Consider the following 21959-nt stretch of genomic DNA (forward strand, 5'->3'; position numbering starts at 1 on the left):
ATGGTTTGATGTTAGTCAACTCCTTAAAAGCCACCCATCTTTTTCTATAGCAGTGATTGTCTATTATTTCTTACAAACAAGTCCTTGCACAGTCTGACTAGGCTGGAATTAAGGAGGAATAGGAGATCTCACCAAAGTCCTGGTTGTGAAAGTCATCATTGAGAACAGCCACAGGGAACTCAAGGAACTGCCAGCTTATTTGAAAGAGAATCTTTGTGTAAACTGATGCACTCACGAGGAAATAAGACTAAGGATGGGGAAAAAAGACCAGCTGAAATATACATCCGTGGAGGTTTGGAACCAATGTAAAAGAGGTTTGCTCTCTAACAGCTGGGATTTATTCACCTCAATAACTCAGGCAGGGCACTTGGTCTTTTTTCCTCACATCTCAAGTTTAAGGAAGTGTGCTGGAAAGACAGAAAATTGGACTTTGATTGGAGTGGTTCTCTGGTTCTCCTAACACAACCTCTTTTTTAAAAAATGAAGGCATGTAGAGAATAATTATTCTAGCTGGAGTCAACATTACCATGATTCATTATCTTAATATGAATGAAGCCAGCAAAGCCAGGGAGAGGTGAACTATACAAAACAGAGGGAAAGAATTAGGAATACTGCTTCTAAGTCTGCCTGAACTTCAGGAAACTTACTTTTGTGTCCCTCCAGGGATGCCAAAAGACTTTAATCTATTGATAGTTCTATTTGATACTAACTAGAGCATTTATTGGGATGATTATAGCAACTCGTCTGTTGATTAGTGCCTCTTCATCAAATGTAAACATGCATCTGAAGGTCAGGGTACATTGGACACAGTTCAGAGCACAGATTCTAGAGCCAGGTTGCCTGCATTCAGATCCCTGGTTTACTACTTAAAGTCCTAGAACCTTGGCAGGCTACTTTGTTCCTTTGCATCAACCACTGCATAGGACTCTTCTGAGGCACAAATTAGTTCATTTGTGCTAAGAGCTGAGCACTGCGAATTTGTGCCTGTCACCACCCTGCCCCTATTATCAGCAGCAAAATATTCTGTTTAAAAGAGTCCCTCAACCTGCTACTCATGCAATTCTACTCACACTTCTTGAGAACTTACTGTGTTCTAAACCCTAGAAATTAAGATAGCAGAGTAGCTTTGGAGGTAGACAGTCTGGATTCAGATCTAATCATTTGCACATCATTTTTCTAAGTTTCATTTTTTTAATGTGTCCAATAGGAATAATAATACCTAACTCTGTATTTTGAATGTGATATCAGCTAGCACATTTCCTCACTATCCTTTAGGAGCAAACTAAGATTAGCTCAATAAGCCTATTTCACACCCTCAGAATTTAAAAACACAACGTTACTGTAAAGTAGATGTAGGTGATGGGGAGGAAGGCAGCAAATCACACTGCCACGTGTGTACCTATGCAACAATCTTGTATGTTCTTCACATGTACCCCAAAACCTAAAATGCAATAAAATAATGGGAAAAAAAAAGAAAGAAGAAAACTTTCCTTCTTACAGTCACTTCTACCTCTTGAACAATTGCTTTCAAACATGAGTTGTAAACATCACCATTGCATAAAACAAAATGAGCAAAACTCTGACTGTGCCAAGTATTTGTGTCTTGGAATTTGCCAAAAAACTGCTGGTTATGGGATAGGAGCTACATGGCATATCCCATAGCAAGCAAATTCGAAATCTATGTCATATATTCCTGTTCTCTGAATCTTTTGTTTGGTTGACTGTGGGTTTGTTTTTACATTCATGGTTCCCGCCTGACCCTTTTTCCCCAGTGCAAATTTCAGTCGCATATTCTATAGTTGATGGCTATCTCCTGCCTCCCAGATTATCCTCGAAACACTACATTCAGCAGAACAACTTTGCTCCCCACACTGTGACTCCCAAACTCACATGCCCCAATCTGTCAGGTACTCACCTTACAAATGCCCTTCCATTCCACAATATCCTCAAACATTAATTATCATTAAAAATAGAATTTTCAGATTTTAGTGTGATGCTTGTTTCATGTTAAACACTTATTTGATGCTGTCTTAAAAAAAAGAAAAATGTAGATATAGAAAACTAAATAAATAAAGTATCCTGCTTACACTTGTCTTGTCTAGTAAGTTATAGTATGTTAGTTACATTTTCAAGAGTATATGAAACTATTAGTCCATGCAGATAAATGTGCAGCCATGTGTGACAAATAATCCTCTTCAATTCTCTTAATGCTATGTGCTTTCTACTTTCTTGCAGAGGCCAATGACTTAAAAGAAACAAAATGTTCTAAATTTTTGCAGTGTGCGTATCTTTGATTTAGGTGGACTAGAGGTCTTCTAAAAATGTAATTAAAAGCACACCAAGGGTTTAACTTGACTTCTCGTAGCAGAAGCAATATTGATTGATGCTATTCATTTCTAAAGCAGTTTCATGGCAGGTATGCAGTAGGTCTGCAAACAATCCCCTGTCCTTAATCAAGCTATTGTTGGTATTAGTGTTCACAAATTGAATCTAAAATGAAGTTGGCAAAAGCTGTTCACAAACACACTTACTCAAAAAAATTTAGATGAGAATTGGCTCTCTTTAGTTTAATCCTACAGCAAACATTTATCCAGATGCACTTACTCCACCCTGTCACAGGAAAGAACTAGTAATTGTTTCGGTGTACTGGTATGCTCTTATAATTAAGGCTTTGGGAATACGAGTAAAAAGCTGCTTGGTGTATTTAATTAAAGTTAGTAGGAAGCTTCAAGCCAAGCAAGATTGTCAGTAGTACTTAGTATTTAATACAAATACACCCAGGTGCTTAGATATTTAGGCCAGAATAAAGTAGAAAGTTGTTATATTCAAAGAGAAACATTATATATTCAGTTATCAAATTCCAGAGGAAGGACCATAGAATATTGGATGCTAAGTGAATAGAAACTGTGATTTAATAAATTAGTAGACTAATCAACCAAATTAGAATAATTCCAGTACCTACTACGTGTTTAGTCCTGAGATTTTATTAATTCTGGGTAAAGATAAATTGAAAAATATAATAAATTTTTAGTCTGAGAGGAGAGACTAGAGAATGAAAACATAGTTAAAATTAAAAGTAAACAAAACTAATTGCTGATAAGTGGCACTAACTATAGAGCAAAATAGGAATTCAGAAAGAGATATCAAAATTAGGAGCAGAATCATCAGGGAAAATTTCATCTATCAGCACATAGCAAAACTTCAAAAATGAAAAACCAACTTGCAGGAACTGGTAGTGGGCAATCTGGGACAATTTGAGCAATGGTAACAATTTGGACAATTATTACAAATTAACAATGGTAATAATTATTGTTATTACAATAATAGATTATAACCCATAAAACAGGAATCCATGAGTCCATACTAATGTAAGTAAATGCTTTTTAAAATTAGCACATGGAAAAAAGAAACAACAAACAAAATAATAATGATAAGTACCTGAGAAAGTGACAATTCCTTTAATGATAAAATTCCAATTGATAAAGGTAGAAGAAATGATGGAAATCACTGCTCTTCATTTTGCAAACAGCAGAGTGATAATTATGCTGACAAGAATCGTATTTGGATTTTAAAATTAGGGGGCAAAAGGATAAAAAAAAAAGGTATTTGCATAATTTTAGTGTCATTCTCTACATGGCACTTAGGAATTAGAAAAGGAGAAACAGCAACTTTACTGAGTTGGATGGTGCCCTCCCCGCCCAAAAAATCATACCCTTTCTGGAATCCAGAATGTGACCTTATTTGGAAATAAGGTCTTTGCAGATGTAATTGGTTAAATTAAGATAAGGTTACACTAGAATAACGTGGGCCTTTAATTCAATGTGACTGGTGTCTTTAGAAGAAAACAGACGGACACACAGGAAAATGTCATGTGTTCATGGAGGCAGAGATTGAAATTATACTTCCAAATGCCCAGAAATCCCTGCAGCTGCCAGAATTAAAGAGACAGGAAAGATGTTCTCCTAAAGGCGTCAGAGGCAACATGACCTTGAACAAACCTTGATTTCAAATTTCTAGTCTCCAGAGCTGTGACAATAACTTTCTGTTGTTTTAAGCCACCCAGCCTATAGCAGTTTCTTATGGGAGGCCTGGAAAACTAATACAATAACTTTGTAGGAGAAATACCTGTCAGATATCTCCCTTAAACAAGTGATTAAAGTTAACATCATTCATAAAAAGATACGAAAATGTCAAGTACCTCCTCATATGATGAACCAAAAATGGTACAACTTCACTTTTGCTCTACTCTTGACAAAAATGCATGACATCAATCTAGTAGGCAAAAAATATCAGATAATTCTAATTAAGAAACATTCCACAAAGTGATTGACCAATATTCTTTAAAATGTCAAGGTTATAAAAGACCAAAAAGAAAAAAAAAAAAAGAGACTGAAAAATTTTCCCAGATAGGAGACTAAGGAGACATGACAAATAAATAAAATGTAGAATTCTTGATTGGATTCTGAATCAGAGAAAAAAAAAGATATTGGTGGAACAACTGGAAAAATTCAAATGATGCCTGTAGATGAATTTAGTTTTCTGGTTTAGGTCATTGGTCTTTGGTTAAATAACACGCTATCATTGGGGGACCTGAGCGAAGGGCATTGAGGAACTCAGTATACTATTGTTGCAAGTTATTTGAAGTTCAAAAGTATTTTAAAGTAAAATAATTATTAAGAAATTTGTGAATAAGATACAAGGGGGAAATAGTAGAATCAGGCAAGATGGATAAGAGAACAGATCCCTTGTTACATAAATGACAGGCTTGAACAAAGGCAAGGAATGAGCAGAAGCCAACTGGCCGGGTCTGTGTTGCCAGCAGTGGAAAAGCATGTCAGCACCTGCACTGAGAGCTGCTGGGTTAGGAAAGTCCCCAAAAGTCAGAGGGGAACCTCATAAGGCTGCAGAATGGAAGCTGTGTAGAGTAAGCAAATAAGCTATGTAGAGTTTTGAGCAAAAGCTGTTCATAAATACATTTACTCAAAAAATTTAGATGAGAATTGGCTCTCTTTGGTTAACCATAAAAGCAATGGTAAATGACAATTTGGCAGGAAAATGCAGAATGGTTTCTGCTTATATTGACTCTTTAATGTAATTTCTTTCTAAGTCAGTGGCTAAGGAGTTTGAAGGGTCAATGTTTCTGTCTCTGTTCAAAGGTGCTTTGCTTTCTGGTTTTCTCATTACATTTCCCTTAGGGGGAGAATTGAGATTTGGGATGAGGACTGACAGTAGAAATACCACTAAATATCACTTGTCAGAATAATGAGATCATGTCCTTTGCAGGGACATGGATGGGGCTGGAGGCCATTATCTGCAGCAAGCTACTGCAGGAACAGAAAACCAAATATCCCTAGGAAACTAACAGAGTAACTTTGTAGGAGAAAGACCTGCCAGATATCCCCCTTAACCAAGTGATTAACAATATTCGTAAAAAGACATGACAACATCTAGAACCTCCTCATCTGATGAACCAACAACAGCACATCTTCACTTTTACAGAACTGTTGACAAAAACACATGACATCAATCTAGTAAAGAAAAAATATCAGATAATTCAATTTAAGGAACATTTCACAGAGTGAATGGCCAGTATATTCTCACTTATAAATGGGAGCTAAATGAGAACATGCACACTTATAGAGGGGAACAACACACGCTGGGGCCTATTGGGAGGTGGAAGGTGAGAGGAGGAGGAGGATCAGGAAAAGTAACTAATGGGTACTAGGCTTAATACCTGGGTGATGAAATAATCTATACAACAAACCCCATGACACAAGTTTACTTATGTAACAAACCTACACATGAACCCCTGAACTTAAAGTTAAACAACAAAAAAAAAAAGAAATCAGAACAGCACTAATCAGAAAATATAAATGACTAGTATTCAGGAAACAAAAATTAATAATCCAAATACAAAAATAATAGAAATTGTATGAGTTAAACTAAAGGAAGAACTCAAGGCCACAGCAGCCACACTATAGGTAGAATAATGATCCAAATTCTTAGAAAGTTAGTAGAATAATAAAAAGAAACTATAGGACTATTCTCTCTCTGCTCAAGGTTGTTCTGATTCCTTCTAAATCATATTTCAAGGTCAAGGCCACAGACTAAAGATAAATAAAAAGAACCAAGTAAAGGTCAAAAGAAGTATGTCACCAAGAATTCAGAGCACTAAAGCATAATTGTAAAATAGATCCTAATGTAATACAGTTTGACAAGATTGGAGGGAAAAAATGATTTAAAATGGACCCTACCATCATAAAAGCTCATTAATTCCAGTTCAACTCAGGGATTTGGCAATCATTTACCATAGATTAAGCTGACATTTACCTTTATATTATCTCAAAGAAATATTGTGCTAAGCAGATTAATAATGCAAACAAAAGGTACTGTTTTAAAAGCTTTTTGTGAGCCGAGTATACCCAAAAAGAAAGATAATAGTGTTATAGCAATGATGGCTTAAACTTTGTTGCTGTTACTAAAAGCTAAGCTTTCATTTATTTTTAAAAGGGTTTATGTTAAGGTTTAAATCTCACTGTTTAAAATCTCAACTTTTTATTTCACAATCCCTATTATCAATTACTGGAGAACTCAACATCATGAAATAATAAAACTTTTGTGAAACAAATAAAAACTTTTTTTTGTTGTTCTTGCTCATCTGCCTCTAGGTGTCTGCTTGCCACAAGTTAAACACAGTTATCTCGACAAGCAAATATCAGGAGGGATTTTGCGGGGCTTGGGGAACATAGGAGTGTAGAAATCTGTATGAGAAACAGGAGGCCTATTCTTTCTAAATAAAATATTTTTCATATACAAGTAATAAATGAGGTCTCAGTGAGGTTTTCCAAAAATGAGAGAGGCAAAGAACAAAAAGGAATGGCTAGAACAGTAAAGATAAATGGCTTCTATCCAAGATTCCACATCACACTAGAAAAGAATTATCTCACTGGGGGGAAAAAGTAAGACAAAGGTACAAAACAGTTGTTTAACTCTTCTCTTCTTTCTCCTGTTTCCCAATTTAACAAAATCCTGGTCAACTCACGAAAACGAGTTATCTACAGCCAGCTCTTTTGGGCACCGAGATTTCCCTGAGTCCTTCCACTTCTTACACTTTCTTGGAGAAGAGAGTAGTCATTCCAATGGGGCCCAGCCTCACTGTCCTGTGGCCCAGTTTCCTAGCAGTCCTCTAACAAGGGCATACACTCCATGAAAATCCAAAAAGTCTACTCTCTACCCTTGGGTTCCCAAAGTTTCAGAAGCACAAGCAAGTACAAAACAGAAAATTCAAGAGGCCTTAATGTAATTCACTTACGGACTCTATACTGCAGTTTGTGTCATTTTTCCAATGATCCCTATAGGAATAAACTTTGGGATTTATTTAAAACTATGCTTGCTGCTCTATGGGAGTTATGACAAAAAGAGTGTTTTTCTCTTTGCTTTCCTTGGAGGTATATGTTTCGAGTTCTTGGTGAGAATGAGGGCTCAAGAGAAAGCTTGAGTTATTCTTGATTTTTGCTGTAGGAGGGGCGACAGACTTGCTGACATGAGGGCTTCATACTTGGATGTTTCTAGGAACTACCTAACTACATAATTTTATAAAATGCATCCTTTCCCTGAATGACTATGAATCTGAAGAGGTTTTGCCTGGAACAAATAGACACTAGGTTTTTTAAAAAACTATAGTCTCTAAATAGTTATAAAACTACCATTACACCACACCCTTCTCAAACTCGTAACCTAACAACCTCCAAAGCTGTCAGGAAAACTAGCAAGCTGTGTATATTAGGAAGGCAAAGAAAATTGGATGTATTAGTAACCAATGAGTAATTTTATTGTCTAATGCCAAAGTAGAATATGACATATGATTTATAAATTTTTAGAAAATTAATATTAATGCACATATTTTCCAGGAATTTTCAAATGACAAAAGTTGACTCATACTGGTCCAGTTGCAAGAAATGGAAAGATGTATGGAGAAGAACCTGGTTAGAAATAGAGAGAAATTTATGCTCAGGTAGATGATAAATCTGTACTTTCGCTGCAATTAAACATTGCCATATCATATTAAATGTTGTTGGCTAGAATGTTCTCTATTCCTCAGGTCTACCTTCTTTGTCGATGGCTTTATTGTGATACAGATTTCTTCAAATGGTAACAAAACTAGCCTCTGAAATTTCTATATTGACATCCTTTTATCTCAGCAATCATGAAAACAAAAAAAAAGGAACATCTCTTTTCATACGCTTCCGGAAAATTTCTAAGTTTAAATCGCAATGGAAAAACGTGTTGATATTCACTAACTTACACACACAACACACACACACACAGAGAGACAAATCACATCACTACCACCACTGTCAACAATAACAGTCATTGTCCATATTTAAATCAGATTTTAATCACTATAGCCAATGATGGAATGCTCTAATTGGCATATCTGGCTCATGCACCAAACCTTAAAATTTGGGATGCAGTGTAGAAGTTCCACACCTGGAGAAGCACATCAAAAAAAGGCTACTGCCTGCACCTTATACCCAGAGCAGTGGCTCAAAAGATGTTGCAGAGGGTGAGAGGCAATCCACAAAAATGAAGACTTCTAAAGGCATCCCCAAAGAAAATGACTGAAACAATGTGGAGAATTTCAAACCTAACAGCTCTCTCAAAAGCAATGTAGATTTTGGTGGTAAGCAATTAAGAAGAGGCTGATAGTTCCATCAGAAAAAGAAACTAAATCATAGATTTATGGCCAAGATCATGTCACTGCTCTGCAGCCTAAGCAACAGAGCTAGACTCTGTCTCAAAAAAAAAAAAAAAAAAAAAAAAAAAAACTATATAAAATAATATAAAAAAGTAAATTTAACAAAAATGTAGAAAATGCATATTCAAAAAATCATAAAGACAATATTGAAAGAAAATAAAGATCTAAATAACTAAAAAGACATTCCATGTTCAAGGACTAAAAGATAATGTTGTTAAGAGGCAATATTTCTCAAATTAATCTACAAATTCAATGCAATCTCTATCTAAATCTCACCTCCCTTTATTTTGTAAATATTGGCAAGCTGATTTTAAAATTCATATGGAAATATGGGACCCAGAATAACCGAAACAGCCTTGGAAAGGAAGAAAGTTGAAAGACTCACATTTCTTCACTTCAAAACTTAATACAAAAAGCTACAGTAAGTGCACATCAAGACAATGTGGTACTGCCATAAACATAGACATGTAGATCAATGGAACAGAATTGAGATGTCCAAAAGTACATCTTCACATTTATAGTAATTTATTATTGACAAGGGTGTCAAGATCATTCTGTGGGGAAAGAACAGTCTTTTTACTAAACAGTGCTTGGAGGACTAGATATTCAAATAAAAAAGAATGAATTTAGGCAACCCTACCTCACACCATATGCAAAATATTAACTCAAACTCAAAAATTAACACTGAAGACTTAAATGTAAAAGCTAAATTTATAAAACCCTTAGGAGAAAACATAGTCATAAATCTGTGACTTTGGATTAGTCAATGGTTTCTTATATATATTTCCAACAGCATAAGCAAAAAAGAAAAAAATAGAAAAGTTGTACACCATCAAAGTTTAAAATTACTTTTTCAAATAACAAGAAAGTGAAGAATTAACCCACAGAATGGGAAAAAATGAGCATATTACATATCGTATAAAGGATCTGTACCTAGAATATACAAGAACTTATACAACTCAATGGAAAAGACAAAGGACCTAATTAAAATATAGGCCAAGAATATAAACTGACATTACTGCAAAGAAGAGATGTACATGTCCACTAAGCATGTGAAAAGATGCTCAAAATCATACGCCATCAGGGAAAAGCAAATCAAAACTACAATGGAATACGACTGCAAACCTACTAGGATTGCTATTATCAAAAAGACAAACAATTGATGTTAGAAAACAGGTTTAAAAAACTGAAACCCTTATCCACTGCTGGTGGGAATATAAAATAGTACAGTTGCCTGCAGAAATAGTCTGGGTTTTTTTTTTAATAGGTTAAATGTAGAATTACCACAGATCCAGCAATTCCATTTCTAGGTATATACCTAAGAGAAATGAAAACATATATATGCCAACTCAAAAATGTTTGTAGCAATTTTATTCATAGTAAAACTACCTAAAGATCCCTCATCTAATGAATGAATGAATAACGTGGTATATCTACTCAACAAAATAGTACTCAGCAATGAAAATAAATTAACAGATTTCTGATCTGGCATGTAAGAGTGAAGATGTCACTCTTACAACAACAAGTAATAAGCTCAACAAACTGAAAATGAACAATTCTTCTTGGCTCCATCAGAGAAATGAAATCACAGGGCAAACTACTGCATAAAAATTGGAGAAACAGACAAAGGGATATAAAAATCACAGTTTACCAAAGTAGAAACTCATGAGCTTCAAGCTCTGCATAAAGCAAGGCTGAGGTAAAAAAAATCTGAATGAACTGTAAATGATAAACTGCTTGAAGCTCAGTGTAGACAACACTGAGAGTTTAAAACTGTAGGGGGACTCAGTCATAGAAGACACCTTATACTTTTGCAAGTTTTACCTCCAGGAGCTCTACCAGGCCCTCACAATTAATATTTTTAAAAAGTCGTCCCATGTTTCTGTCAGGAGGAAGGGAAGTTAAATGATTACAAATATGCCAGAGAATTTTGTTTTTTATAACATGAGCTGCCTTTACCATATCCTAACCTGCTGGGATTTTCAGAGTGTCTAACTGACCTGTGCAAAGAAAGATATTCAACTCCAGCCAGCACTAGACTTCCACCTTGGGAAGAGAAGTACCTAACTTTAGCCCAACCTAGAATTCTGTACCTTGCAAAAACATTTTTCATAAATAGTAGAGAAATAATGACTTTTATAGACAAATGAAAATTGAGGAAATTTACTGAGAGTAGACCTGCTTTGCAAGAAATGTTGAAAAATGAAAATTATATAGCTCAGAAAACATATAGACAAAAAGAAAGAAAATGCATTGAAGAAAGAATAAGTAAAGGTAGAATAAACACTCCTACCTTTCTAATTCTTCATTAATCTAACAAAACCATATGTTCAAAATAATCTATTTGATTGTGTTTGCTTATGTGTGTGTGCGTGTGTGCACATGCATATATATTTACATACTTATGTATGCATGAAATGTATGAAAGAAATGATAAAATGAACAGGAAACAAGAATTAGGATCATTATTGTTATTATTGTAAGGAACTCACGCTACCTGTGAAGGAGTATGGTGTTATTTGAATGTGAATCTAAATCACTTGTAAGTTTATATTGCAAACTCTAAAGCAACCACTTTAAAAAGCAAAACAAGAAAAGAAAGAAAAGAAAAAATGTGAGAAAATTGAATCAATTAAAATTGCAAAAGGCAGAAAGAGTGTGGCACTCTTCCAGAAGTAGAAACAAAGAACAAGGGCAAAAAATAGAAAACAGTAAAAATATGGTAGATATCAATTCAACTATATCAATAATAACTTAAAACATCAATGGTCTAAATACCCCAATTAAAAAGCAGAGATTGTCAGACTGGATGAAAAAATAGACTCAATTATATGTTGTCTACAAGAAACCCACTTTAAATATAGAGACACAAATTAAATGTAAAGGAATGAAAAAGATATACTAACACTAATAAAAAGAAAGTGGGAGTAGCTAAATTAGTTTCAGACATAGCAGAGTGGTTTTTAGAAAAATGAAATTTTTTTGTATTAATACTATAATAGTTATTATTATACATTTGTCAAAACACTTAGAATGTACAACACCAAGGGTGAATTTCAAGGTAAATTATAGTGATGTGGCAATGTAAGTTTATTAATTATATGAAAGATGCCACTTAGTGGAGAATGTCAATAGTAAGAAGGCTGTACCTGTGTGGGAAATGGAGTATTTGAGAACTATCTGTACTTTCTGCTCAATTTTGCTGTTAATCTAAAACTGCTCTAAAAATAGTTAATTAGGAAAAAGGAAAGAAATTAAACTGATTGATAGTACAGAATGGATGAACCCTGAAAACACTGTGCTATGTAAAAAGCCAGGCACAAAAGATTACTTTTGTATGATTCTATTTATATAAAATGTTCATCAGAATAGGCAAGTCTACAGAGACAGAAAATAGACTAGTGGTCACCTAGAGCACTGGAAGTTGGAGAAATGGTGATGTGATTGCTAAATGGTTGTGGTTTCTTTTTAAGGTAATGAAAATCTTCTAAAATTGCTGTGGTGAAGGTGGCACAACTATGTCAAAATATCAAAGCCCATTAAGATGTTCACTTTAAATGCGTGAGTTTATGACAGATGAATTATACCTCAAAAAGCTGCCTTAAAATATTTTTGAATTCTTAACTGAGCTCCCAGAGAAGGAAAGGAAATTCATACAGGTCAAAACAAAAGTAGAATAGTAAATGTATAAGGCTGCAGCTTCCCTATGCAAAATTATTGTTATCATCCAAATGCTAGTGTTTAACAACCAAGGAGAAAATACTTGGTACTAGAAAATGCAAGGATTTGAATTGAGGCTTCATGCACTAAATTAGACCCCATAGTAAGATTCTGAGTGAAGGTATAGATTAGAACAAACTATTTGCCTGCACAGGGTGCCATCAGCAAATCTTATCTAGAACTGAGGTAAGACTCATAGCAATGACCTATACCTCTTGTCAATTTGGAATTCCAATTTATGCTATTTATGTGGTTCACAAATCTCCAAACTGAAAATTAAATAAAATGTATCCCAGGAATATTGAGAACCCTGGGGCTTCTGGAAAAATCAAGTGCAAAACCATGCTCAAGGCATAACAGTTTCCCATACCTCAAAATCACAACTGAGCATAAGATCATATCTGCAAATTTCAAAATACAATAAGGCAATCTCCTGAGCAAGAATCAAAAGCTAGAACAAATATTAACATAAACATCCTTAAAAAATCAAGTTTGTGACAGAAACTATAAAATGAGCATGTTTAAAATGTTAACATGAGTCAAACTAGAGAAACTTGAAAAGAAATTAGAAATTCTAAAAAGAAAAAACATACATTACAATTTAAAAGGTAGTGGTTGGAGTGAATAGCAGATTAAGTAAAGTTAAAGTAAAGATCAGTGAGCTGGAAGGTAGATTTGAGGAAATTATCTAGGATGGAGAGAAAATATATGGAAAATATGGCTAAAATATGAAAAGGCTGTTATTTGTGTGATAGAGACCTAAAACCCTGACTTGATGACTACATTTATTTATGTATGTAACAAAATTGAATTTGTACCCCGTAAATTTATACAAATAAAAAAATTAAGAGTCATGAAGAACAGAATGAGAAGTTCCAAACTATTTATAAAAGTATTGCCAAAAGGAGAGAATTAAGAAAATGAAGGAAATGCAATAATGAAAGAGAAATTATCTGGGATTTTTCTAGATATCAAAAGATTTGAGTACTGAGTTTAGGAGGTAAGATGAATCCTAAATTAGATAACTAAAATAAAAATCTATACCTAGACATATCAGAGTGAAACTGCAGAACACCAAATATAAGGAAATATCTTTAAAGAAACCAGAATAAAAGATAGTTTACCTTTAAAGAACAAAGAACTAATATAGACATATTATAGACAGCAGAATTCTTACTAGCAACAGTTGAAACCAGAAGACGGTATATTATTTTCCAAGAGCTGAGAGAAAATAACTGCCAACCCTCAGCTCTATACTGTATAATTTTAAAATTCAAAATACTTAAAAAAGTAAAATTTCTTTTAGTGATGACATTCGATAAACAAATGCTGAATCTCATTCTCCTCCTTCCCTCCAAATGCCTATCAGCACTCCTCTTGGGACAACCCCATCTAGAAATTGTTGGACAAAAGAACCCCTGGATGCCGTTCATATAATTTAGGCTTCAGGGACAGGCAGCAAGGTGAACAAGGATGGAAATACATCTAGAGGTGTAAATAAAAGAGATTGAACTAGTTGTCCAATTTATTCACTATGTATCTTGTAGTGAGTATACATTATTGAATTTTGGAGCAATCATAATATTTAAAATATTTTATCAATAGTTGGACACTTAAACACCAAAATAAATAATGATAGTAATTAATTATAATCAATTAAATAAAAGAAGAATCAGTATATACTGATATACATAAATAAGGAAAAATGAAAAAAAGCCAATAGAATGTTAACTAATAAACACAAGAAAAAATGGCACAGTTAGAAAATCACTTTTGCAACCATTATTGTAATAATCAATTCAGGCAAGAATCATCAATGGACACTAAGCCTGGTAAGTGAAAGTTTAATTAGAAACAGGATATTTACATAGCCAAAAAGTATCTCTTCTTGAACTACTTTCAAGATATAAAAGGAAAACAATAATTTTAGAGTGGAGAAATTTGGTGTAATCTAAGTGATCTGGTATTAACCAAGTGATCAAAATTAAATGAAATGATTTCATGAGCATTCTAAAATAACACACTGAGAAAGACACATCGTTTAGGCAGTAAACGCATAATTTGGACATAATTATGAGGAAACTTCAGACAAACCCAAATTGAGGGAAGACCTATGAAATAAATGGCTTGTATTCTTCAAAAATGTCAATATCATAGAGCAGCAGTCCCCAACCTTTTAGGAACCGGGGACTAGTTTCATGGAAGACAATTTTTCCACTGCCAGGGTTGAGGGTGAGGGATGATTTTGGGATGAATCTGTTCTACCTCACATCACCAGGCATTAGTTAGATTCTCATAAAAAGCACACTACCTCGATCCTTCACAGGCACTGTTCACAATAGGGCTTGTGCTCTTATGAGAATCTAATGCTGCCACTTATCTGACTTAAGGCAGAACTCAGGTGGTAATGCTAGCTCACCAGCTGCTCACCTCCTACTAGGCAGCCTGGTTCCTAACAGGCCACTGAGCCATACAGGTTCATGACCTGGGGGTTGGGGACCCCTGTAAAGAACAATAATAATAAAAAGGCTGGAGAATTGCTCCAGGTTAAAGGAGACTAAACTGACATGACAAAAAAAAAAAATGCAATGCATGATCCTAAACTAGATTCTGGGCTGAAAAAGAAAATGCTCTAAAGGACCTTAACTGTACAATTAGCAAATCTGAATATATACTATAGATTAGATAAATGTATTATATTGTGTTGAATTTTGTTAAATTTTCTGATTTTGATAATTAGATTGAGTTTATATAAGAGATTGTTCTTAGTAAAGACTGAAGTTCTTAAGAGAAGATGAACGTGATATCTACAACTTACTTTCAAATGGATTAAAAAATAAATAATATATCTTTTTTTATATATTAGTATATATAATAAATGGGAGGGGAGAGAGAAATGTCAAATAGAGTAAAACGTTGACAATTGATTAATCTGAGGAAAAGATATATGGAAATCTTTAGACTATGCTTCCAAATTTGAAATAATTTCATTCAAAATAAAAAGATAATAAGCAAACAAATCAACCTAGTGGTATAAAACTCTGGAAAGCTCACTATGTATATCTTATAAATTTTTACTATTATTCAAAATAAACTTATTGGCATGAGGCAAATATTTTTATTTGTAATACATATTACATACGGAATAAACTGTGAATGATCCAAAGAACTAGTTGGAAAATCAGATATCAACTAGCCAAGAAATAGGCAATTTCTTTTTATCAAATATACACCTTTATTTCTGAAAATACATAATGAAGAATTGACTTAAATTGTCTTAAGTCTTGTTGCTGTACAAATATTTTTAATAAATGTGTAAAGACTTTCAATATATTATCACAGCATCTAAACTCTTCCATTGAAAAGATTTCAATAATCACCCTGATATTTTTCCTCTCTCTCACCATATTTTGCTTCTATTCACTAAAATATTTAATTTATTGGTGTAACCATATTTGATATCACCTGTCTGTTCACTTCTTAGAAATTAAACAGAAAGAGTGTCACTCTTTCAGCTTGTGAATTAAATAGCCCCACTTGTTAGCACAATAGGCTCCCCAGGACTAATGGCACTCTAGGGGAGGAGTAAACAATAAACCAGGAGAGCCTGTGACCTAAGAGAGCTCTCTAGACAACTGTCTTCATGGGCTTTGCTCCTTGGCTGAGGCGTCATGATGCCCACTCATTTGCACACTATCCAAGGTCAGTCTCCTCATGAATACTTCCTCCTATCCCCACTTTTGAGAATTCATAGATCATATAGGCATAGCCATATACTGAAAGCTTACAGACAAAATTTTGCCCCATAGACTTAGGCACCACTCCACTGCACTCAGTGCTTTTGTTTTTTTAATGTGCCAAAATTTTAATCTGAAAATTTTGAAATAAAAATCTAGATTATTAACTTAAAAGACAATCTAAAGATCTGGCAACCCTGTGCCTGATTCTCAAATGAAAGCATTTAGCTGGAGCTGAGCTACAGCAAAACCTTTCAAGTGGGGAACTTGTTTCTTAAGGTAATGGTCTGTACCATTCCTTATTATCTTACTCCAGGCTATTTCTTTGCGTATATCATTTGCCTTGCCCCAGTCAACATTTAAGTTTGGGCCTCAACTCTGGGATATGCAAACAAGCTTCCACATGCACATTATTTCTATTATCCATATTTAACTTTGTATGAATCAGTTCATGTGATAAGGACAACAGTTTCTGGTAGCTAGTTATTTTAACCCTATCAAGATAGTGAAACACTATGGTAGTTGTCATCTAGGCTGCAGTCATAAACCTCATCATTGTTAAGCAATATCAATCGCCAGTTTAAATCATATAATAAACCCAATTTCCCCAAAAGCTTATATTTAGCAAACACAATGATTTTAGAAAGGTTAATTTTGGGTTTGAGTGACAGGCAAATTGAAATTTGTGGAAAGATGTGGGTCAGAGAGAGCAGCTATAATTTTTTTTAAAAGGTGCTGTATAAAAAAACTGAAACACAAAACTATTTTATTCTAACAAAAAAGAAATGCGCCATAGAAGGAAAGGGAATAAAAGAAAGAACGAACCCTGGCATAGGGGGTTTTCTTAAAGCAATGCTATGTGCAGTTCACAAAATGACAAACACTGGCTTAGGGTCAACTGTCTGCAAAAGAGTGAAATTTTACCTAAAATGACACACAGGGTTACATGTGGAATACAGAGAGAAAAGAGTAAGATTCCACAGAGCTGGAAGATACTGCAGATAATGAATGGAGGGAACCAGACCAATATAGTAAGATTTATGAAATCACATTCAGTGGAGACTCTCTGAACCTGTATATTATCTACCTGGACATATTGGAAGACCCAGTTTTCACACATTTTAACATAATATTTTTGCTCTCTTAATGGCTTACTAGGAGTATAATGTACTTAAGGTCTGCAGCAAAGGCGAGAGATAGTCTTAGGGAAAAAAAATGATAATGTCATACTTAAATCTCAGTTTGAGAAAATGAAAGAAGAAATCGCTGCTATACTACTATGTTAAGTATAGTATACCAAAAATGCTTATATTCATACATCACCTTATAACACAGAAGTTTCATTAATAGGGTTGAGCCTTACAAAATCTCTTGGGTAGACACAGCAAATAACCACAGATTTTGATGCTATTTGTGTTCTTGTTTTTAATAAATGTAGAAAGTACATGACTCAATATTGGGTTATTTAGGACTACAGCATAGGTTTTCTGACACCAAATCAGGAGGACAAGTCCATTATCATATGCATCATGGCTACTAAAAGAGATCAAAAATAAACCCCTGAGCCCTGTTTATTGCTATTATCATCTTAATCATTATAATCGTTACTCTATGGAGCAGTGATGACCTCAAAGTTATTATGGCAAGACCAGCACATATTCTCACAAAATCCAAAGATAAAAACCACTATTATTGTCTTTTCTTTGTAAGAAAACTCAAGAGAGTGTCTTGTTCAAGTTTCCACAGTTTATAAGCATCAAATCTAAAATTTGAATCCAGGTGAGTTTTGTTTCAATGTTTTAAAGCCAATATCCTCTTAACTGTTATGTTAAACTGTGGTTAATCAGCTCATTCCATTTTATTCCATATCCAGTATGGCTTATGGCCTGTATTGCCATTCATAACAATATAGGTATTTATTGTACTTTCCATTGAAAACTATAGTACAATAACTATTAAAAACTACAGTACAATAACTAATAACTATTAAAATTGTGTTTTTTGACTCACCACCAAGAATGGACATTTACCAGTAATACTCAATTAAGACATGAAAAAAGAAAAAAGAGAGAGCACAATCACAAAGTCAAGGAATAACCACACAGTTAATCCCGAAAAATTACTGAGATAATGCCTCACTCATATTACATCTGTATTTATCACTGTTCCTAGTGCAGTCATCCAGTGCTCCTTGTGACTACAAACTATGTGCAAACCAGCAAAAGTGAAGCTAAAAACAACTCCTAGGAGAGTTCATGCTCCCAGGAGTTGCCCACAATAGATGAGACAGGAGTTTGTGTCTAGACACCTAGCTTTTCTGGTCCCTGGTGTGGGATAACTGAGGCATGCTCTGAGCTGTCTCCCAAAAGATCCCCATGGAAAAAAGCTCCAGCTGCAAACAGCAGATCCTCTCATCAGCACTTTCTAAACTGGCTTCTCCCACCTTTCCTCCATCTCCTTACTGGCACTTCCTAGATCACCTCCCTCCAAAAAAAGTACTTAGGTTTACTTGACACACAAAATGAAGTCATTTATTTTGGATTCAGACATGATTTTACACATAGGAATCAATATCTGTTTTCTCATATTCCACAAAATATGTTATTTGCTATTCCTTCCTTGTAATACGTCCCCAAAAGATAATGAAGTAAACCAGATTAATATGATATCATTCAAGGTCAGTGCTTTGGGCTGAATTGTGTCCCCTCCAAAATTCATATCTTGAAGTTCTAAGTTTGGATACCTCTGAGTATGACCATTTTTGGAGACAGGATGATTAAAGTGGCAGTTAAGCTAAAATGAGGTAATAAGGATGGGTCCTAATCTGATTGGCGTCCTTATAAGAAGAGGATATCAGGATAAAAATATAAACAGAAGGAAAACCACGGAAACACACAGGAAGAAGACTGCCATCTACAAGCTAAAGAGAAGGACTAAGGCAAGAAACCAACCCTACTGACACCTGATCTTGGGAACGTCTAGCCTCGAGGAATAATTGTGAGAAAATAAATAACTGTAGCTTAAATCATCCAGTCTGTGGTACTTTGTTAGGTCAGTCCTGGAATACCTGCATAATCAGAAACTGATTCTCATCACCATATTGGAAGCACTAGCTAAATGTATGCAACTACATAATAATAATAACAATAAATAAACTTTTATATATAAAATGCTTATTGTGTGTCAGCAACAAGGCTAGGCAATTTACATGTACTATTTGTGTTCACAGCAGATCAGTGTTATTGTCTGCCTTTATCTGATGAGAAAACTAGAATTGAAGGAAAAAAGAGAACTTACTATGCAACCATTTACCATAGTTCCACAGCTTCTATAAAAGCAGGGGAAGAGACTGCATCTTAGATTTGTGATATAAGCCACTTAAAACAAATCAAAATAACTGATCCTAATCCTTATATTGTTACATATGTACAGTCAAGGATTAGTAATTTAATTCCTCTGTGATTCAGTTATTCCACTTATAAAAATGAAAAATCGTACTAGGGGGACAGGAATATACCAAAGGGACAAAAAAGGGTAAATTTCAGAACAAATTTACAAGACATTTTGATACCTCTTTTAAAAAAAAGAACTATTTTTATTCAAGGCACAGAATAAAATTACATGCAATGACAAAGCAGCCTTTACATTTTCAGCTTCATCAGAGTTCTTGGCATTACATTTTCTTCTTTCACCATGAGCAATAAACCATCCATGCTCAGTCTCTCCATGCACAGTCAACCTAATCAGCCAACAACAGGGAGTTCACAAATATACAGGGGCTCATTATTCATCACTTCTGAGGAGCAGCTACTGCAGCTCTAGTTAGTAATTAAATATTTAGTGTCACTGATACTGGCAACAGAGAAAAGAAAATACTGCACTTCTTAAATTCCCTGGAAAACATATTGAAGGCAGCCAGTCAATCACATCAGTGACAGGCTCTGACTAACTCATTAAAGGTGATAAAATGGAAAATATGCTCCAAATTCAACCCACTTGCATGCTTTCTCTATTAGGCAATACTGGGACATTCTTGCTGAATTTTAGAACTAGCTTGAAGCAAAACTCACCACCAAGGACAAAGAGGTAGAGATATTATAAATAATTTGCTTTACCACAAATTCTAGGTGGACTTCATATACTGCCTGAGGAGTTACAATGCTAGGGAAACTGGAAACTGTCCCACTTTCAGAGCATAGGGCAACAGACTCTCTGCATGACAAAATAGTATAACCAGCCTCTACTCCACTCCCCAATCCAAAGCCCCCCAATAAAATGAATGTGTGAATCCACTGGCCTCTAATTGTATATAAACTGGACACAAGCATAATTGTAACAAAGAAAAAATACTTGCATCTTACAATTTTATTTCTTGAAGTAAGTGCCAGCCATTCCAAACTTGGGTATGAAATAGTGGATATCCAAATTAGATCTCTTCAGATTCCAACAAAGGCAGACCTGACCCAGGCACTCAGAAGTCACATGCATATACTCAAGCTGGCTCACTGGACTTTGGTCAGATCCTCCATACATGAAGTTTAGGCCTCATTAGGTGAACTGGGTCTGTAACTGTGAGGGTAAGTTCATTGTAACACACGCTCGCTTTGTCTGTTCAGCCTGCACAAGGATTTCCACTTTAATTTGCATCCATCCTGATACTCTTTCTTACACCTTTGTCTTTGAACTCAGCAAAGCGTTATCTCTTCACAGGGACAAGTTAGTCCAAGAGTTAGTCGCCACTGTAGAACTTTAATCTATGCCTGGGTAGAGTGTACTGCACTCATCAGTTCTGGGCTATGTCCCTCTGTGCAATGGTCTGTGCTTCTCTCTTGGCTATCACCTTTTATTGATTGTTCCTACAAGTCTCAGGCATTCTGGTTCAACAATAGGACCCTACAGAAGTGCAAAGAGTTGGGGTAGGATCCAAGGTGGCCAAATAGGAACAGCTCTGGATTGCAGTTCCCAGCAAAAACACAAAGGGTGAGTGATCACCGCATTTCCAAACGAATTTTTACTGCCCACAGACCAGGAGACTCCCAGGCTGAAAAGCACTATGAGTCTCCAACATGGCTGTTTCAGCCAGTGCAGCTTGTCTCCGCACAAAAACTCACACAAATCGGGCTCCGTTTCAACTGGCACCTGGAACACCTCAGAGACAGAGTCGCCCATTCAACTGAAAGAGAGGCGGCTGAAACAGGTAGCTGGGTGATTTGGCTCAGCTGATCCCACCCCACAAACACCAGCAAACTGAAATGTTCTGGATTGAGAGTGTCACAGCAAGCACAGCTGGATGCAGGACAGTCCAGCTCTGTAGGGGGAAGGGTGTCCGCCATTACTGAGGCAATCCATCATTACTGAGGCAGTCCGCCATTACAGAGACAGTCCGCCATTACTGATGCACACCACCATAACTCAGGCAGCTCTAATTATATCCCTATAAACAAAACTGCAAGGAAGTTCACACAGCAGCTGGGCAGAGCCTACGGCAGCTCAGCAACACCTCTGCTGGCAGACTGTGACTAGGCTACCTCCTCACTGGGCATGGCATTTCTGAAAAAAGGCAGCAAAATGACAGGAACTTATAAATAAAGCCCCACCTTCCCAGGATAGAACACCTGGGGGAAGAAAAAAAGGTGGTTATGAGTTCTGCTGCAGCAGACTTAAACACACCAACTCAGCAGCTCTGAACAGAACAACAGAGCTCACAACTCAGCACCTGAGCACCGATAAGGGACAGACTGTCT

This window comes from Sapajus apella, unplaced genomic scaffold, assembly GCF_009761245.1.
Source record: "Sapajus apella isolate SASKATOON/1434 unplaced genomic scaffold, GSC_monkey_1.0 scaffold1, whole genome shotgun sequence".
Lineage (NCBI taxonomy): Eukaryota > Metazoa > Chordata > Mammalia > Primates > Cebidae > Sapajus > Sapajus apella.